Source organism: Rhinolophus sinicus, linkage group LG07 (genome assembly GCF_036562045.2).
Source record: "Rhinolophus sinicus isolate RSC01 linkage group LG07, ASM3656204v1, whole genome shotgun sequence".
Classification (NCBI taxonomy): Eukaryota; Metazoa; Chordata; class Mammalia; order Chiroptera; family Rhinolophidae; genus Rhinolophus; species Rhinolophus sinicus.
In genome coordinates this window covers 32,860,766-32,878,883 of record NC_133757.1, presented here as the reverse complement: position 1 = coordinate 32,878,883, position 18,118 = coordinate 32,860,766, and positions in this window count along the sequence as shown.

Sequence of the window (18,118 nt, the reverse complement as noted above, 5' to 3'; positions counted from 1 at the left end):
AATTCAGTAGTCACCATTTCATTGCATGCTTGACTCTGGAAACTTGTAGTACTGTTGTAGGAGTTTTAAAATAGTCTATAAAGACATACTCTGCATATCATTCTTGAATTAGTGATTTATTTTAGCTGCTGTATTTGTTTTTCAAGACTCCTTGATCCTGATGTGTCACAAATTAATGTCATCAATTCATCAATACCTGTTGAGTACTTTTCATGTACAAAAACTAGATTCTGTGTGTGGGCATATAATACTGAATGAACCTAGTTCTTTTTTCAAGGAGAGTCTCTTTAAAAAAACCCTTAAAACAAATTTACTTGGTGTCTTGACACATTAAGTAATTTTTGATTCATAAACTTTATAGACTATGAAAGTTTTATAGGAATTGTTTAATTTCATTGTTAAATAGAACCATGTTGTCATCTTTGTAGTCATTGGTATGTAAAATATTTCAGGATGGAGTATAATTGTGGTCCATTTTTGCTAATGTTACAGAGGTTGTGATATTATTCTGGTGCTATTATTCTCATTTCAGTAACGCCTGAAACTGAAGAATGTCATGATAAAAACTAAGTATCTTATCTAGGGTAGGACCTAAATATTCAGCCTAAAATGTTGAACATCAAAAAATAAACTTTAGGGGTGGACGGTCAGCTCAGTTGGTTACAGCATGGTGCTAATAACACCAAGGTTGCTGGTTCGGTCCCCACATGGGCCATTGTGAGCTGCACTCTCCTTAAAAAAATAAAAAATGAAAATAATAATCTTTGGATATCAAGGGTTCATTCATAAAAGGTGACCAAATTATTTACTTAAGCCAAAATTTAATCACTATTGGTTCTGACAGTTTGGTCAATTAGTAAATAGCCTATGACATTAGTAATTTTTCTGTCTGATCCAAAACTTAATGCATAGACTCCATTTTACTTACGGTTTTTTATAGTCATCATTTTGAAGTTTCTGCTCTCCAAGACATAATCATTCACTTGATACTGTTTTCATATATAATCTTGGTCTTAATTTTCATACTGAAAGCAAAACTTGTAAAGAAAAAAGAGCTTTGTTTTTTCCAGACATAATCAACTTTCATATCTTTATTTGAGTGCTTTGCTTTTGTAAACTGCAAAACGGATGCAGGCCCTTAAACATTTGGGAGTTACATACAACCAAATCAAAATACATAAGTGTAAATTTTTGGAATATTATTTCTCTGGTATTTCATGTGTTTCCTTAATGATACTTGGAATTTGGACTGTCTGCCAAATGTAAGCTGGAAATAAATATTTGCATTACCATATCATTTGCCTATACCTAACTCTTCTGAACTTAGTTCACAGATCCCTCAGTTCTCTCCTAACCATTCTTTATCCATTCCTTAAACATTTCCTTCCACTCACCTGGCAGCTCAATTCACTTTTAAGCACCTACACATTCATGTATTAAGGTATTTTTTAAGTGTGTGTGTGTGAGAGAGAGAGTATTTTTGAGAAAATTTCACAGCAAGAAAAAAGGTGTCATATTCTTCCAACTAAAAGATTTGTAGTTTGAGCTTCATGCCTGCCAACTTAGGAGGAGGTTAACTTTTGAAAGTTTCATTACTGAAGTAATATATTTTAAGATAGAAGGATTCTTAATTTTAATATTTCTAAAACTAATTTATAATTCATTATCTTCCATGTACTATTCTCAGATTTTAAACCATTACTTAGACTCAGGCAGTCATGTTCACACTTTTGTTTGTTGTGCTGAGAGAACAAATATTTGTTCGTGAAACTGAGAGCCTTCCAAATTGAAAAGTACTCAGTATAATGAGAGTTTCATTAGAATATTTTATATTATTTCTGAAATAGCTAATTTGGAAAACTAAGTTAGGATGACAATCTGTAGTTTCTCTGCTTTTTTCCGTAGAGCTTATTCTACCAGGCTTGGTTCTGATTGACTTTTGACTGAATATTAACAGTTTGGGTGCTTTTGGAAAACTTTTCAATAAATATTCTCATTCTTGATGAAAATACAGTGGTACCTCGGTTTTCAAACATAATCCATTCCGGAAGACTGCACTGAGTTCTGAAACGTTTGAAAACCGTGGCATGGTTTCCCCATAGAAAGTAATGCAGAATGGATTAATCTGTTCCAGACTTTTAAAATCAACTCCTAAAACTGCAAAATTAGCATGAATTTTACTATGTAATGATACCATAGATCCTTAAAATTTACAGCGTTCGTAAACCGAAATGTTCATCAATGGAGGTGTTCGAAAACCGAGGTACCACTGTAATCCAGTTTGGATGTAAATTGTAAATTATATAAAAATATACTGGTAAAATATATTTTTGGGTACATACAGATGAGAAACTTGTGTTTATAAAGAAACGTTTTTAATTGGAAATAGGAAGAATGCTAATTTTCCTCTCGCCATGGTTGTTCTTCCTTTGAGGGACCCTTAGTTTCTTTTCCTTACAATTTTTTTCTTTCCCTTGCCTTTCTGAGAAGGTGAGAAGACTAGTCTTGGTGAAACAAGGTAGTGCTTTTTTTCCTTCTGTTTGCAGTGTTGCGCCCTGAAACTTGTCACTTTTTGCAACATGGAGATTAAGATGAGAGCCTGGTTTTTAAAATTTGATTATTTTAGATAGTTGCAAGGTTGGTCTTTTTAAGGCATGCTACAAGTGCTGTCCATGGTGGGGGATAAAACAATTGAGTTTTACAGCTTTTCTTGCTACTTTAGAACTAGATGCTTGAAAAGAGTCTGAGGGAAGATACTGAGATCCTTAGGGCAAAAGATTGAAGGAATGGTGTAGAAACAATCCCATGTCTTTTCTTTACTGAGAAATGAACAATACCTGAAACTTCCAGATGTCGATAAGGAATCAGAAGTAACAGGGATTCTGCATTGACTTTGGTCTGGTTGCAAGGTTTCAGGTCTTTCTGTGTATACTATGTTGTTTTCCCATACATAACCTTTTTGCTTAAAGGAAGAGCTTTATGGCTTCTCTTTGGCATATCTGAATCGCCAGCATCACTACTCTTGTGCTTTGCGGCCATTATTAAATAAAATAGGGGTTACTTGAATACAAACACAGCGATACAGCTGATCTGATGACGGAGATGGCTGCTACGTGACTAACAGGCAGGGATGTGATGCACTGAGAGATGATTCACATCCGGGATGATTCACATCTGGTTGGGACAGTAGGATGGTGCGAGATTTCATCAGACTACTCAGAATGGTGCACGATTTAAAACTTAAGAATTTTTTATTTCTGGAATTTTCCACATGCTGTTTTGCAACCTAGGTTAACAGTGGGTATCTGACACCACGGAAAGCAAAACCATGGGTAAGGGGGCCACTATACTTGCTTTTCAAGCCTAGCTGCTATAAGCCTGGCTCTTGAAAAAACAGAAGCATCCCTGAAAGACTTTCCTCCAATGCATGAGCCTATATGAGCTTCAAAGAACTGCTTTCTTTAACACGTCTAAAAACTCTTTGGTTACTAAGTAGTTCATAAGCGTTTTTGTAGATATGGGTACATGTATTTGGTAGTATTTGCCCAAACACCGATTTGTGATGTCTAGTCTTAAGGGAAAGATCATCTTGTGTTAACAGAGCCACAGTGTAACAGGTACGTTTATAATTCTCAACACTCAGCAATGTCCCTGATGTTAACTCGGTTAGCTATAAAATAAATCATGTGTGTGAAATAATAGTTGCCATTGAGTAAGTAAAATATCTACATCTGCCAAATACTACAGAAGGTAATTTACCTGTTATTCCAGTTAATCTTTCTTCGTTATAGACTGTGAAGTTGATAATGTAAAACCCATTTTGCAGATAAGGAAATTGAGCTTGAGAATGACTGCATTTTTTTTTTTATATACTTTAAGTTCTATTCAAATTTGTTATCGGTGGAAAAAGTGGAATTTGGACCTAGTTCATTTGGGGCACTTTGGTTAGTAGATTGAGTAATGCACACTGATTGTAAACCACTCGAATCTCTTGATTCTGCTCACCATTGCAATTAAAATGCTTTTGAAGATGCAGCCACCCTTTGTCCTCCGTAGCTGTTGGCTATAATTGCTGAGGCCAAGAAGTTGCACGCTGAGCAGGAAATGCAAGGGAGACAAGCAATCAGAACCTCATATATGATGTTTTCCAAAAACTGACACATCAGTTCCTTCTCTCTCCCCAGGCTCAGCTGACTCTGCCATGCACCTGTTGTAGAAAGCTTTCTGAGTTAATCAGGAGGGTGGGGCAGGTTAATTGATTGTTGGATTGCATACCATCCCTTAGGATTTTATTTGCAGTATTTCAAAGCAAAGCACCATTCAGACCTTTTTGGAGATTCTAGAGTGTTTGAATTCCAGAATAATGGGAACTGTAGTTATATTGTGTGCTTATTATAGCATAGCCTCACTCCCATAACTTATCCTTAGGGTCCATAAAGCCAGGCTCATTGAACGCACAGCAATGGCAGAGGCAGATGCTTTAGCATATATTCATATGCAGAATCCTAAGGGGGATGAAAAAGACAAGATTTGCTGCAAGTTGCATTTGTTACACCATGTCAGTGATCTCTGCTCCACTCCATCATATAAATAGTGTGCCCTTTTGCAATAACAGTGTGTGTTCCAGCAAACACCACCTGATCACACCACCAATAGTTAGCTTTCTTGTTTTGGGTTTTGGGGTTTGTTTGTTTGTTTTTAGGTAAAATTGGCATATAACACTATATTAGCTTCAGGTGTACAACACAATAATTCAATCTGTAGACACTACAAAATGATCACTATGACACCGTACAATTGACCCCCTGCACCGATTTCACCCATCCCCCAACCCGCTTCCCCTCTGATAACTACTAATCTATTCTCTGTACCTATGAGTTTTGTTTTCGTTTTTAGATTTCACGTATAAGTGAAATCATACCGTATTTGTCTTTCTTTTTCTGACTTATTTCACTTAGCATATGACCATTAAGGTCCATCCATGTTATTGAGAGTGGGTGTCCTTCTCTTGTTCCTGATCTTAGAGGAAAAGCTTTTGGCTTTCTTGAGTATGCTGTTAGCTGTGGGTTTGCTATATACGGCCTTTATTATGTTGCGGTACATTCCCTCTATACCCACTTTGTAGAGAGTTTTAATAATTGGATGCTGAATTTTGTCAAATGCTTTTTCTGCATCTATTGAGATGATCATATAATTTTTATCTTCATTTTGTCCATGTGGTGTGTCATGTTCATTGATTTGCGAATGTTGAACCATCCTTGCATCCCTGGAGTAAATCCCACTTGATCGTGGTTGTATCAACCTTTTAATGTATTGTTGAATTTGGTTTGTTAATATTTTGTTGAGGATTTTTGCAGCTGTGTTCATCAGGGATATGGACCTTAAAAAATTCAAGTAGGATAGATATTCAATTTTCTTTGAATGTTTAGTAGAATCCACCAATGAAGCCATCTGTTTCATGGAATGTGTAGCCTGTTTTCGAATCCCTTCCTATTGAGGATTTCTCCAGTTTTTTTTCTTCCAGGCAGAGCTGGCTCTTATATCACTTTCTGGAAATTCCAAACAAAAGATTGGATAAGGTTTCAAAAGTAGAACCTCTCTGACGCACAAGTTGATTCTTATGCAAATAGCAAAGGGCAGTCATTAGAAAAGAAGCTTTTTAGCGTGATTATTACAATCTCAGAAAACTGGGAGCAATAAACCTGATGCAGAACAGGAAGAGATGACCATTAGGGGATGGTTCTTAGATCATAAAAATTACCGTTAAACCACATCATCAAGGAAGTAGGGCCTGGCAACAAACATCTGTTGCTTTTTATTTACTAACTAAACCAACTAAAGAGATGGTTTTTAAAAGCCACAAGACCTGAAACTTTCTTTTTTTCAGCCAGTTAAAGAAATCCAAGCTCCTGTTCTGACAGCTAACATCTTAGAGTAGCTATAGACACCAATCTATAGACGACAGTAGCTATAGACACCAATCTATAGATTAACTCAGTTAGGGCTTCGTTACCCATTTTGTAGTGGGGGAAAACGGAAACAATGCAAAAAAAAAAAAAAAAGAAATCCAAGCTCCTGTTCTGACAGCTAACATCTTAGAGTAGCTATAGACACCAATCTATAGACGACAGGCAGTCTGTACTGTATTTGAGAACAAAACAAACATGGGGTATAGTGTGACTTCTGCAAATAATTAGCTGTGCGACTTGAGGAAGGTGACTTACCTTCTTCGTATCTCACCTTTTTGTTTTCATCTGGAAAACAAAGAGTGTCAGAGAGTATGTTAGTGACAGAACAAGCAAGGAAACACTTGTATCATGCGGTCTGCAGTTCTTTCCTCTTTGAATTCTGTTCTTTGTTTTTAAACACAAAGGGTCCTGGTTGATTGAATTAGTTCAGTTTCCAAATCCCAAAGTAAAAATACAAGCCGGTTAATATAAGTTGATTTAATTTTTAAAGATCACAGGGTTGGGTGAGTGGGAATGTAAATTAACAGCTCAAAAAATCAAGCTCTACTATGATTTAGAAGAGCCTATGGTGAGCTCTCTCTTTACTGCCTCCAGTTCCGTTTTGGGACCTGTGTTGGCAGAACCGATGATCTGGATTGGCCCGGAAAGGAAGTGTCTGGGGGAGCTTTTTTATTCTCTCTAGCATTTGGCCTCACCTCAGCTCATGACACTTGAGTGGATTGTTACTACTCTTGGCTAATCCTGTGCTAAAATCTTCCCGCTTGTGATGTAAGGCAGACAATTTCCCAGAGCAAACAAGTACGGGCAGTCTACCTGCATCTCTTCAGTCTTGTGCCACCTTTTCCCCCAATCCAGGTCAGATGCTAATTTTGTATTTTGGGCCAAATGACAGTCCAGTGACAGAAATAAGAAGTTCGTAATGACTTGGAACTGAGGGAGAGAGGCTGAGGCTTTTGTACCTTGAGTTAAAATCTAAAGAGGCTTTGTGGGAGCAGTTCCCATCTGCGTAAGTGGGACCACTGTGGCTTTCTGCCCCCTGCGCTAAAGAAAGGGAAACCAGGGAAAAACCACCAAAAACATCTCTCTTACTAGCTCAGGAAGCTTCAACCTCCCTTCTGCTCCCTCCCTCTCCTCTGTCACACCCAGTCCTCAGGATGGGTCTGGGTAAAGGGCAAAGCCATTAGCAGGAAGGGAAGGACTTCAGCCCTGAGAGAGTAGACGGCAGCTGTGAGAAGCAGAGGGTCAGGCCTTGAAGCCTCCTTATGGTTGTAATTAATTGACTTCTAATGGTGTGGGTGGGGTTTCCATATCTAGACCAAGTGCAAGCCGTACTAGGGGCTAAATAAAATGCATATTGAATGAGTTAAAGGTCCAAGCCAAGTATGTAGGGTGGTTGCGTTTGACTCTTCTGACTTTTTCTCTCCCTCCGATGGGCTTATGTAGGCCAGGAGTCTTGGGGCCCACACTGTCTTCTGAGAAAGCCTGAAGCTGAGCAATAGGTGAGGGGCAGATACTCTTTTGAATGTGTTGCTTCTTTGCTATTAGGTTGGTGCAAAAGTAATTGCGCTTTAAAAGGTTAAAAATAATCGCAAAAAACACAATTACTTTTGCACCAACTTGATAACTTGCCAGTTCTTCCTGCACTCCCTTTTCTGCGCTGTTACAGTAATCAGATCCAGAGAACCTGGTTATGGACTTTGGAGGAAAAGGCTTCAGGAGCTCTTTTGCTCTTAGGCCCTCGACTTGCCTCTAGCCATGTGAAAGAGATCTCTCACAAGGGCCAGCCCAGCTTACTGCAGTTTCCCTGGGGAAGCGGAAAGGGGCAGGATTAAGTCTTATAACATGCATTTGCCTGGTCATGTCGTCTGTACTTGTGTCTTTGTTTCCCTCTAGAACAGGGGTGTCCAAACTTTTTTCAACGGTTTTCACCAAGGGCCATATGCGGTAAAATACACAAACAGCCAGGCCACTCACTCGAGGTGAAGTACGTATTGCCTCACCCGGTTTATTTAAGTAAACTAAATATATTTTTGGAATTTGCTGCGGGCCAATTAACAATGGATTATGGGCCGCAGTTGGCCCGTGGGCTGCAGTTTGAACACCCCTGGTCTAGAACCTAAGGTGGGAAGGGGGCCAAGAGCATGGAAGGGAAAGAAGAGAAGCATTTGAAATCCTGAGTCCTGGCCCTCCCTCCCTTTCTATGTAAATCTCTGCTCCTTGTAAATATGACTAACATTATTCATAGAAATCTGGAGGAAGCTGTGGTCAGAAGCTGAAATGTCCATCTTCATGCCAACTCACTGTTCCACTGGTTTCAGACATGCTGATAGGCAAAAAAGAATAGTAAGAGGAACTAAGAGATTGTGGGCTCACTGTGCAAGGCCCTGGACTAAATCACCTACAGTCTCCCTGATCCTCACAGTAACCCATGAGGTGATATTATTTCCATTTTACTAACGAGGAAAATGAGGCTCAGAGAGAAGTGCCTTGTCCAGGGTCAGGCAGGGTTAGGTCTAGGAGACATTCCAGTAATGTGACTGGAGCCAGTGTTCTTACATGTTATGTGTCTCCCTCCTGCCCCCCTGCATACTGAAGAACAGCCAACAGTGTCCTTGTCACTGCCCAGCCTAGCTGATGAGCAAGAAGAATTTGCTTCTGAGGGGGAAGAAAGTTCCTCTGCCTCCAGGACACCACTCACACTGCATGGTTGGTGTTTAGGTTCCACTGTTAGATAGACTTCCTTTTCACGTAAGTCTCTGTCCAGTACACTAAGTGACACACCAGATTGAGTCAGTCATTTCCCAGCATGAAAGAATAAATTAGATGTTTTCCTGAGTGGATTGTTTATATCTTTGTGCTTCTGCCAAAGGAGAGTCGCTATTTGGATCTAATCATAATTTGTCTTAATAGAAATTATCTAAATCTGAGCCTGTTAATCATTCCTAAAACATTTATTGACTAATGTAGATACAGAGGGCGCCAAAAAAATGTATATACATTTTAAGAAAGGAAAAACTGTAATAAAATTGTAATATTCAATATATACCAATAACAAAAGATGAATACAAGTCATGTTTATACATTTGTTTGGCACCCTCGGTAACACTTGTAGCATTTATGTTATTTTGGAAAGGGCATTGACCCATAATTATTCTTATCTGGGGTATTTCAGCAAAATTGCTGAATAATCTGAATGTAGTAGGACGACACAAAACCAGAGAGAATGAGTGTATTTCTGTTCTCAGTGAAATAGTGCTTTGTTGGCACTAAAAATGAGTTTTGGTTCAGGATGACGAGCAGGTCAGCCAAGGGACAAGAGTACCATATTTCTTTTCAATAATCTAATTGGGTGCCCTTGGAAATCACTAGGTCTCTCCAATGAGGGAGGAAAGACAGAGAGAAACCCTGTATTTACCAGAATTATAATTTACTTTTAGATGATAAAAAAAAGTCTCTGGAATATATTCAAGGAAATACTTTAAGGCATAACATCCTTATATGCCACGCACATGTATCTTTAGCATATAAAATTGAGACAGGTTAGTTAGCATGTTGTTAGATAGACAGGAAGGTCCCTGGCGGAATAAACAAAGGCAGCCATATCCTAAAACTCCAGGTTCTGAAATGCCTCATTCACTCCAGGACAAGATGTAACTGGTGCCTTGAGGTTAATAAATTATCTCATAAATCCCTTTTGGCTGGACAAAACAGATCCGATAGATAGAAATGGGTTCGTTAATCCCTTTAGGGTGAGCAAACAGAACAAACTTGAGAGACAATTCCATTAGAAGGTGCTAGTTCCCTTCTCCAAGTAGGCAAGGGAAGATATAAAAGTAAGAGCTTTTGCCTCAGTCACGGGGCATCCCATTCGGGACCCCCTCCCCCTCGGGAGCTGTAACCCTTTTTTTTTAATAAACTGTCCTCTTTTACAACTCCTCTCCTCTCCTTGGTCCATGCTTACACTATTTGGTTTCACGAGACATGATCCCGACACAGAAATTTCCTTCATCAAAATGACTTTGTGGGGCTGGGCTGATGGCTCAAGTGGTTGGAGCGCCATGCTCCTAACGCTGAAGGCTGCTGGTTCGATTCCCACGTGAGCCAGTGGGCTCTCAGCCTCAGTTTCCTTATTTGTAAATTGCCTGTTCAACTTCTGCAAGGGATGGTGGGCTGTAACTAACAACGGCAACTGAACCTGGAGCTGAGCTGAGTTGTGGAGGGCTCCACAACTAAGATTGAAATGACAACAACTTGACTTGGAAAAAGTCCTGGAAGTGCACACTGTTCCCCAATAAAGTCTTAAAATAAAATAAAAAAAAGATTATTGTGCAATAAGTTACTACTATGTGAAAGGTCACAGCAAAACAGAATCTTAAGAAAAGGTCATTGGTAGGGCTGTTCCCAAGTTAAGTAGTAAAGTAGTATGGTTTTCTTGCCCATCTCTAGATAGAGATTAGTTTCTAGCTATCTATTTTTGATGATATTTTTCAAAGAGAGCCAAGAAATCCATTGTCTCCTAGTTGGTAATCCCATACATACGTATTTTAGCAGAGTTCATTTAAATCTGATGCCTGGAATTTGAGCTTCACCCTTCAAGCATTTACTGAACATTTCCTGAGCCTCCTCTCCCATGCTAGGCACTGGAAAAATGGCATGGTCCCTATCTCAGGAAACTCATGGTCTTCTGAGGGAGACAGACCCGTAAGATCATTGAAATACACTCTGCAAGTGCTGAAATAGAGGTGTAGAATGATCAGCTCTTCCTGGGATGGTCAAAGAAGCTTCCTCGGTAAGGTAACCTGTGAGCTGAGCCCTGAAGGCCGAGTATCACTCTCACGGTGAGAAGAGGCAGATGGTCCCAGATCACAGCATGGTAGAGCTGTGTTTGGAGAACTGCAAGAGCGTATCCATTCATCTCACAATTATAAAACTGTAATATTCTTGATCTTGCTCTGAACAAAACAATTATAGCAATTACTGGTTTTCTTGAAACATATGAAAAGAGAGTCTTTGTGTTTGACAGATCTAGCTTCAAATCCTGATTTGAAGCATGTACCAGCTGTAATCTTGAAGATATTACTCTCTCTCAGCCTCAGTTTCCTTATTTGTAAATTAGCATTATTCTTATTTTGTGTGTTTTTGTAGGGGTTATGAGAGATAGCATAAAGACCTATAACAAGTAGGATTGCCAGATTTGGCAAATAAAAGTACACGACACCGAGTTAGATTAGAATTTCATAAAATAAAGAATTTTTTAGGGTAAGTATGTCCCAAAGATTGCATGGGACATGTTTACACTAAATAATTATTTGTTGTTTATCTGAAATTCAAACTTAACTGGGCAGCCTATATTATTTTATCTAATAATAAACCCTAATAAAAAGAGAACTGTAATGCAATAACTTGTGGCATAGTAAGTGTTTTTTTATGCTGGAAAGCACTGACTTGGAAGAAACAGGAGTTTTGAAACAAAAGTATAGACTCTACATAGTATTTGGATGTGAATGTACATAAGGATGTGGGGTTAGGGGAAATAGTGCTAAAGGTGAAGGTGTTAGTTAATGTTAGGAATCCAAAAGCCTCTCCAGGATTGATAAACATATTCTCTTAAGAAGAATGTTTTTCAAATTGGTTAGCAACAATAACAATAACAACAAAATCAACAAGTTTGTAAGAAATGTTTGTTTAAAGGCCATGCCAACAGGATCTGAGTTTTGGCACTGTACATCTTCAAACATTACAGCAGACTGGAATGGTATAATTGTTAGCCTTTTTTCAAGGCATTAAAATAGCTTTTGGGCCCTTCATGTGTCAGACTCTACATGTATTTTCATCTCCCCTAAAGCACTGCCAGGTCTCAGATCCTTGGCCAATGGGTGGGTGAGGCACACTGGACCAGGTAAAAGATTACTAAAGCCACTTTACAGAACACTCAGTTTATGCCAGGAACTGTGGGGAAGGATTCCAAAAAGGGTAAGTGCCCTGCCCTCCAAGAGTTTATCATCCTGTTGAATCTGGAAAAGAAAGATAGATAATTTGTAAATTGAGTCCTCTCCTGTAACATGTTCTGTGAAGGCCAAGTTGGCTTTATCAGTGTCTCTGTCCCCAGAGCCCAGAACAGTACCTGACAAACAGTAGAGGCCCCATAAACATTTGGTGAATAAATTTATTGCTGCGGGCTGGATTCACTGAGGAAGGTTTAATGCAGTAGTTTAGTCTGAAATGGGCCTTAAAGGAAGATCTGGTTGAGCAGAAAATTGTTTGCATCGTCATCATAACAGCTGCATTTATTGTGAACCAGGCACTGAGCAAAATATTTTGTAAATTCTGCTGAGATGTTTCCAATAGTCCTTAAAAGTTCAGGTCTACTGGCCCAAAAGCCTGTTTTTCTTCCATAAATCAGCTTGACTATTACTTCTCAGGGAGACCTTCCCTGGCCATCCCATCAAAAAGCTCTCCATGTTACTCTCTACCTCGGCCCCCTGTTGTTTCATGGCTCTTATTGATGTAGAATATTTTCTTTGTGCCAGGATTGTGTCTCATGAAACCGAAGAATGGAAGGAAGCACAGTCCAAGGAGAGGCAAGGAGTTGTAAAAGAGGATAGTTTGTTAAAAGTAAAGAGTGGCAGCTCTCAGAACGAGGGGGGTCCCGACCAGGTTGCCCAACGTGGGGCAAAGTCTCTAGTTTTTATATCTTCCCTTGCCTTCTTGGAGAAGGGGGCTGGCACCTTCTAATGGAATTCGTCTGTCAGGTTTGTCCTGTTTGCCCACCCTAAAGGGATTAACGAACCCATTCCTATCTATCAGATCTGTTCCTTTTTTCTGACCAAAAGAGGTTTATGAGATAATTTATTAATCTCAAGGCGTGTTCTTATGTCTTTGTCCTGGAGTGAAGGAGCCATTCCAGAACCTAGAGTTTCAGGATATGGCTGCCTTTTGTTTATTCCACCAAGGACCTCCCTGTCTACCTACAACATACTAACTAACCTGTGTCATTATGGCAGTTTAATTTATTCAGTATTTTTGGTCTGTCTCTCTACAGTCTATGAGGGCAGGGGCTGTGTCTGTTTTATCACTGCTGTGGTCTTAGCACCCACCAGCTAACTCATTCCCTGACACTCAATAAATATTTACTGAACAAGTACATTTTTTTTTCAGGCCTGTCTACATAGAATCATCTCCTCAGCTTAAAACAAAATAAACCCTAAAGACAAAAAAGCATAGCTGATAAGGATTCACTCCAGAGTTTGCAGTTCCAAATACTCAGTGGAGGGCCCAGGTATCTTCCTCGTCCCCTCCCCTCCCCTCCCCTCTCCTCTCCTTCCCTTCCTTCCCCTCCCCTTCCCTTTCTTTCCCTTCCCCTTCCCATTCTCCATGTGAACCTGATGCACAGCCAAAGATGAGAGCTTCAGTGAGGGTACAAGTCACTGTAAGGGAAACTATATGGAGTCATGTTAAAATCTGATGGATAAAAATTTCTCCATGCAGTCTTTCAAATAAAACTTCATAGAACTTTTTCTGCCCTAAGAAATACATTGACCATAACCTTTGCCTCCATATAACCTCACTTCATACCTAATCACACCCTTCCTGTTCTCTCCAACTTTAAAAGTGAGAAAATACCAGCATAAGCAACAAATATATTTGAAATAAAGCATATTTTCCAAGACCCTTAAACATTGGGGTCATGTCCAAAGGTTGAGAGCCAAATCGTCAGGGGCTTCTATCTGGCTAGAGATCAGACAATTTGATCATCAAAAAGAAAAACTGCAATTGATTTGAAACACATCGAATATGGAAAAATCTGAATTCATAATGATACTTTTTTACATCAAAATAAGGCAACAAACCATTCACTATTGAACGTAGCTAGCACGCTAACACTATACTTTAAAAATTGGTAATTAAAAGGAAAGAATTAAACATTTACATTGTACAAACTAGTTTTATTCGCACAGTTGCCACACAGGCTTAGAACTGCCTATGTTTTAAAATTCTTTTACATGGAAGAGAAGCCCTTGTGTGTTTAACTCTCTTTATTAGGGTTTCTGTTATGTACAACCAAACTTAATTGTAACTGATACAACATGTATAACTACAACATTAACGACAACATTTTCTTTTTATTAGTTTCAGGTGTACAAAACAATAGCTAGACATTTACACCCCTCACTAAGTGATAACCCCTCTCCCCCAATCTATTGCCCCTCTGACAGCGTATATAGCTGTTACAATTCCACTGACTATTCCCTGTGCTGTACTCCACATCCTGTGACTATATATATATTAAATTATAGTTGACATTCAATATTATTCAGCTTCAGGTGTACAACACAGTGGTCAGGTATCTATACCGTCCATGAAGTGGTCTCCCTAATAAGACAAGTGTCCATCTGACACCCTACAAAATCTTTACAACATTATTGATTATACTCCCCCAAATTTTCTTGATTAATGAGGTGCTCTCTTCCCAAATAGCTAGACTCCTTCAATCGTTGCTCGCTGTACGGTTTCTTCTGTCAATCCCTTCATTAAAATAATGGTTATAAATCAGGGATGCACAATTTCAGCTCAGAAGAGGAATTACACAGACTCTTGGTTCACAACAATAAAACAATATCCACGGCAGCCTTTTCATGCTGAAGGTGTCCAGAGGAGAAATGAAAAACATTTTAAGGATGATGGGAGGAGGAGAGAAAAATGGTAGTGGGAGTTTTGTGAAGTAGTGACATTTTTTGTGCAAAAATAGATGAAAGACCAGTCTTGTAGCCATGCTCTGAAAGACCTGAGATATCAATTTCGGATTCCACTAATATTTAATCAAGGGTGCTCTGGGTCAAGCCTTGGGGTAGAAGATTTTACATACATTATCTGATTTCATCTCAGGTTTCCATTTTAGCCAGGTGTTTCCCCTTCTTTTATCAAACTTTTGTCAGTTATCAATGAATGTGGACATTTTACCTTTTTTATCACTATTCTTCTCTGGAAGTGGTAACAAAAAGTTAGGGTAGCCAGAAGCAAAACTAGAGAAGCCTGGTTTTGGTGAGCAGAATAATGGCACTCCAAAGAGGGCTATATTCTAGTCCCTGAAAGCTGTTAGGTTACATGGCAAAGGGGAATTAAAGTAGCAGATAGAATTAAGGTTGCTACTCAACTGATTTTAAGAGAGGTAGATTAACCTAGGTTATCCAGGTGGGCCGAATATAATTACAAGAGTCCTTAAATGTGAATGAGGGAGACAGAATAGAAGGTCAGAGTGATGCAATATGTTAAGAACTCAGCCAAGGGTGGCCGGTTAGCTCAGTTGGGTAGAGCATGATGTTGATAACACCACGGTTGCCGGTTGGATCCCCGCCTGGGCCACTGTGAGCTGTGCCCTCCTTTAAAAAAAGAACTCAAGCTGTTGCCAGCTTTGAAGATGGAAGGGGACCAGTTCCAAGGGATGTGGGTGGCCTCTAGGAGCTGGAAAGAGCAGGAAAACAGATCCCCCCCCCCCCAAAACCCCCAGAATGGAGTGCAGCGCTGGTAACACCTCGATTTAGCCCAAAGTGACCCATTTCGGACTTCTGGCCTCCATAACTGTGAGAATAAATTTGAGTTGTTTTTAAGCCACTAAGTTTGTGCTAATTTGTTATGACAACAATATGTTATGACAACACCTGTTTATGGCCACAAATTGACAAAAAAAAAAAAAGTCACTCTACAGATGAGCCTACAGATTGGTTGTTTCAAATGTTGACAGTAGTGGAGTTCAGAGCACTCAGTCTGGTGGTGGCCTGGTTGTTACTGAACCCAAAATGTTTTGAAGGTGTAACGGTGCACTAGCTGACAACAGTGCTGGTGGGACACCATTCTTTGCAGGACACAAAGTAAGAAGTGATCAGGTCAAAGGAGTCTAAGAAGTATTTAGGGATATTGGGAGTAGCCTGGGTCCTAGAACCAGCACCTGCTTGGACAAGGAATTACTGTAATGGCTCAAACTTTGACACATTTGTTCTTCTTTTTACAGCCCTCCTTCCTATCTATGATCTAAATCTCTACATAAGAGATAAGGAATATGTTTCATTTTATGCCTACAATTTTTCCTTTGTAGGTCAGCTGTTTCACTCACAAAAAAATTGAAATGAAAAAAATTAACAAGATATGTCCAGGTGTTAACTTTTTTATTACCATTTTTTTCAATTTGCGACTACATGATGGGCACTTGATCCATGCACGGTGGTACAGCTTCATATCAAGAAAGTTTTCTCCTATTAATTTATTGCTTATTTTATTCTGGCTTGTGTTTTAGGGATAACTTTTTTTGTTGTTGTTGAGTCTCTTGTCTCTGCCCTACATTTTTATCACGTTTTCATCTCTCAGTTTTTTCTTTTTTTCTTTTCCCTTCAGTAGCTTTCTCCATTCCACTCCCCACCACCCCCACACACACACACCCTCCTCTCAGAAACACTGTCCCGAGTGCCACAGAGTTAACATATTAGATATTCAGGAGGATAGCACTGCGGATGGGTCATGTCCAACATTCACATTTGTGCTTGGTGAGGAAAAACAAAGGCCATCAGTTGAAGCTTGATTAATAGTTATAAAATCAGTGAGGTGACAGAGCCCACTGAGAATGTATTCTGAATATCCAGCTGGTGGAAGATCTTTTAGGTTGAAAACAATGAACCAATAAACAAATGAAAAACAAGCAGTTCAGAAAAAATAGGTTTTTCTCTCAGTTTTTTTCCTTCTACGTTCTTCTTAAGCTTATTCTCCAAATCACTGCTTCAGTGTTGTCAATGTGTGACTAATTCTGAAATTGTATTTGTAACTTTTTTTTTACAATAGTCTGATTATCTCCTACAGCTTTTGATTTCCAATGCCATCTCAGCTAGCTCCTTTTTTATCAGTTGTTTAGTCCATATTTCATTGTTTATTTCATAAGATCCACATCTTCCTAAATCTTTTTGAGAAGGCAAACCTGATGTTTTCTAAAAATTAATTAGGTTTCTTGTAGAATTATTTTCCAAACACGTGTTCTTCTGAAAATAAGTGCCAGATTACAGCCCCCCCCCCCCCCCCACACACACACACACTTTAAAAACATTGATTATCCTTGAAAAGAGATGGCTGTATTCAGCTCTGGTGAATGTCTGTAACAGTGGGGAAATGGTCAGTGTTAGAATCCTCCGTTTCCATCTTAGACTGGAGGAATGGATATGCAAACCACCTAACCCATGCTTCTGTTAGCTTGCTTATTTGTTTTTATTCTGAATCTGTTCACTCTAAGGGGTAGAACACTGGTCCCTTCTGAGATAAGGCTTCTGATCAAAATTGATCCTCCTTCCCCCACCTGCCCGCAAGGGAAGAATACTCTCTAGCAGTCTGTAGTTCTGCCCATATTTACCCTTCCTACCTTCCCCCACTTAGAGCCCCTCTGTTATGTCTCCCGGCTCCTCATTCCAGGCTTTGATAGTCCAAGGTTTTCCTGACATCTGGCAGATGGCTGAGCTGAATTTCTAGTTTCAAATGCCACTGTAACTTTTTCATCTCTTCTCTTTGGGTTCATGAGTATTTTCATAGGAAATGGAAGGGTAATCAGTGTTTCTTGGTTTCTGCCCTCTGGAAGTTGTGGTTGAGAATCAATGGAGACTTTGCTACTGAATGTTCAGAAATGTTCCCCACTTTCTCATTTGCCCCTACTCCCAAATATGAGCCCTCTGCCACAACTGTGCTGCTTTCTTCCCCTCCTCTCTGAAATGCCATTCTCATTCCATAGTCACCCTCTTCATAGTAGTTTCCCAGGTTAGGTTCCTGCAAAGCTGACTCTGAGATGGAAATTGGGGTGCAGGGGGTTAGTGGGGGGCGCTTGAGATCAGCACCTGTGGAAAGGACAGGCAGGAAGCAGAACTGGGCAGAAGCTGAACTGAGATGCAGTCCCAATAAAGGCCTCGGGCGTCCCACAGGAACTGGGTTGGCTCCTTTAGATATCCTCCTATGGGGTCAGGGGCCAGGATTTTATATCCTCATATGGTCATTCTTTGGATGTGGGGTCTTTGGAGGAGGCATCACCCGGATGAGGCATTTTAAACAGGGTTGACAGCTAGAAGCCATCGTTAGCTCCCAGCACTCCCAGCAGCTGAGGGAATAAATCTTTTCCTGAAGGG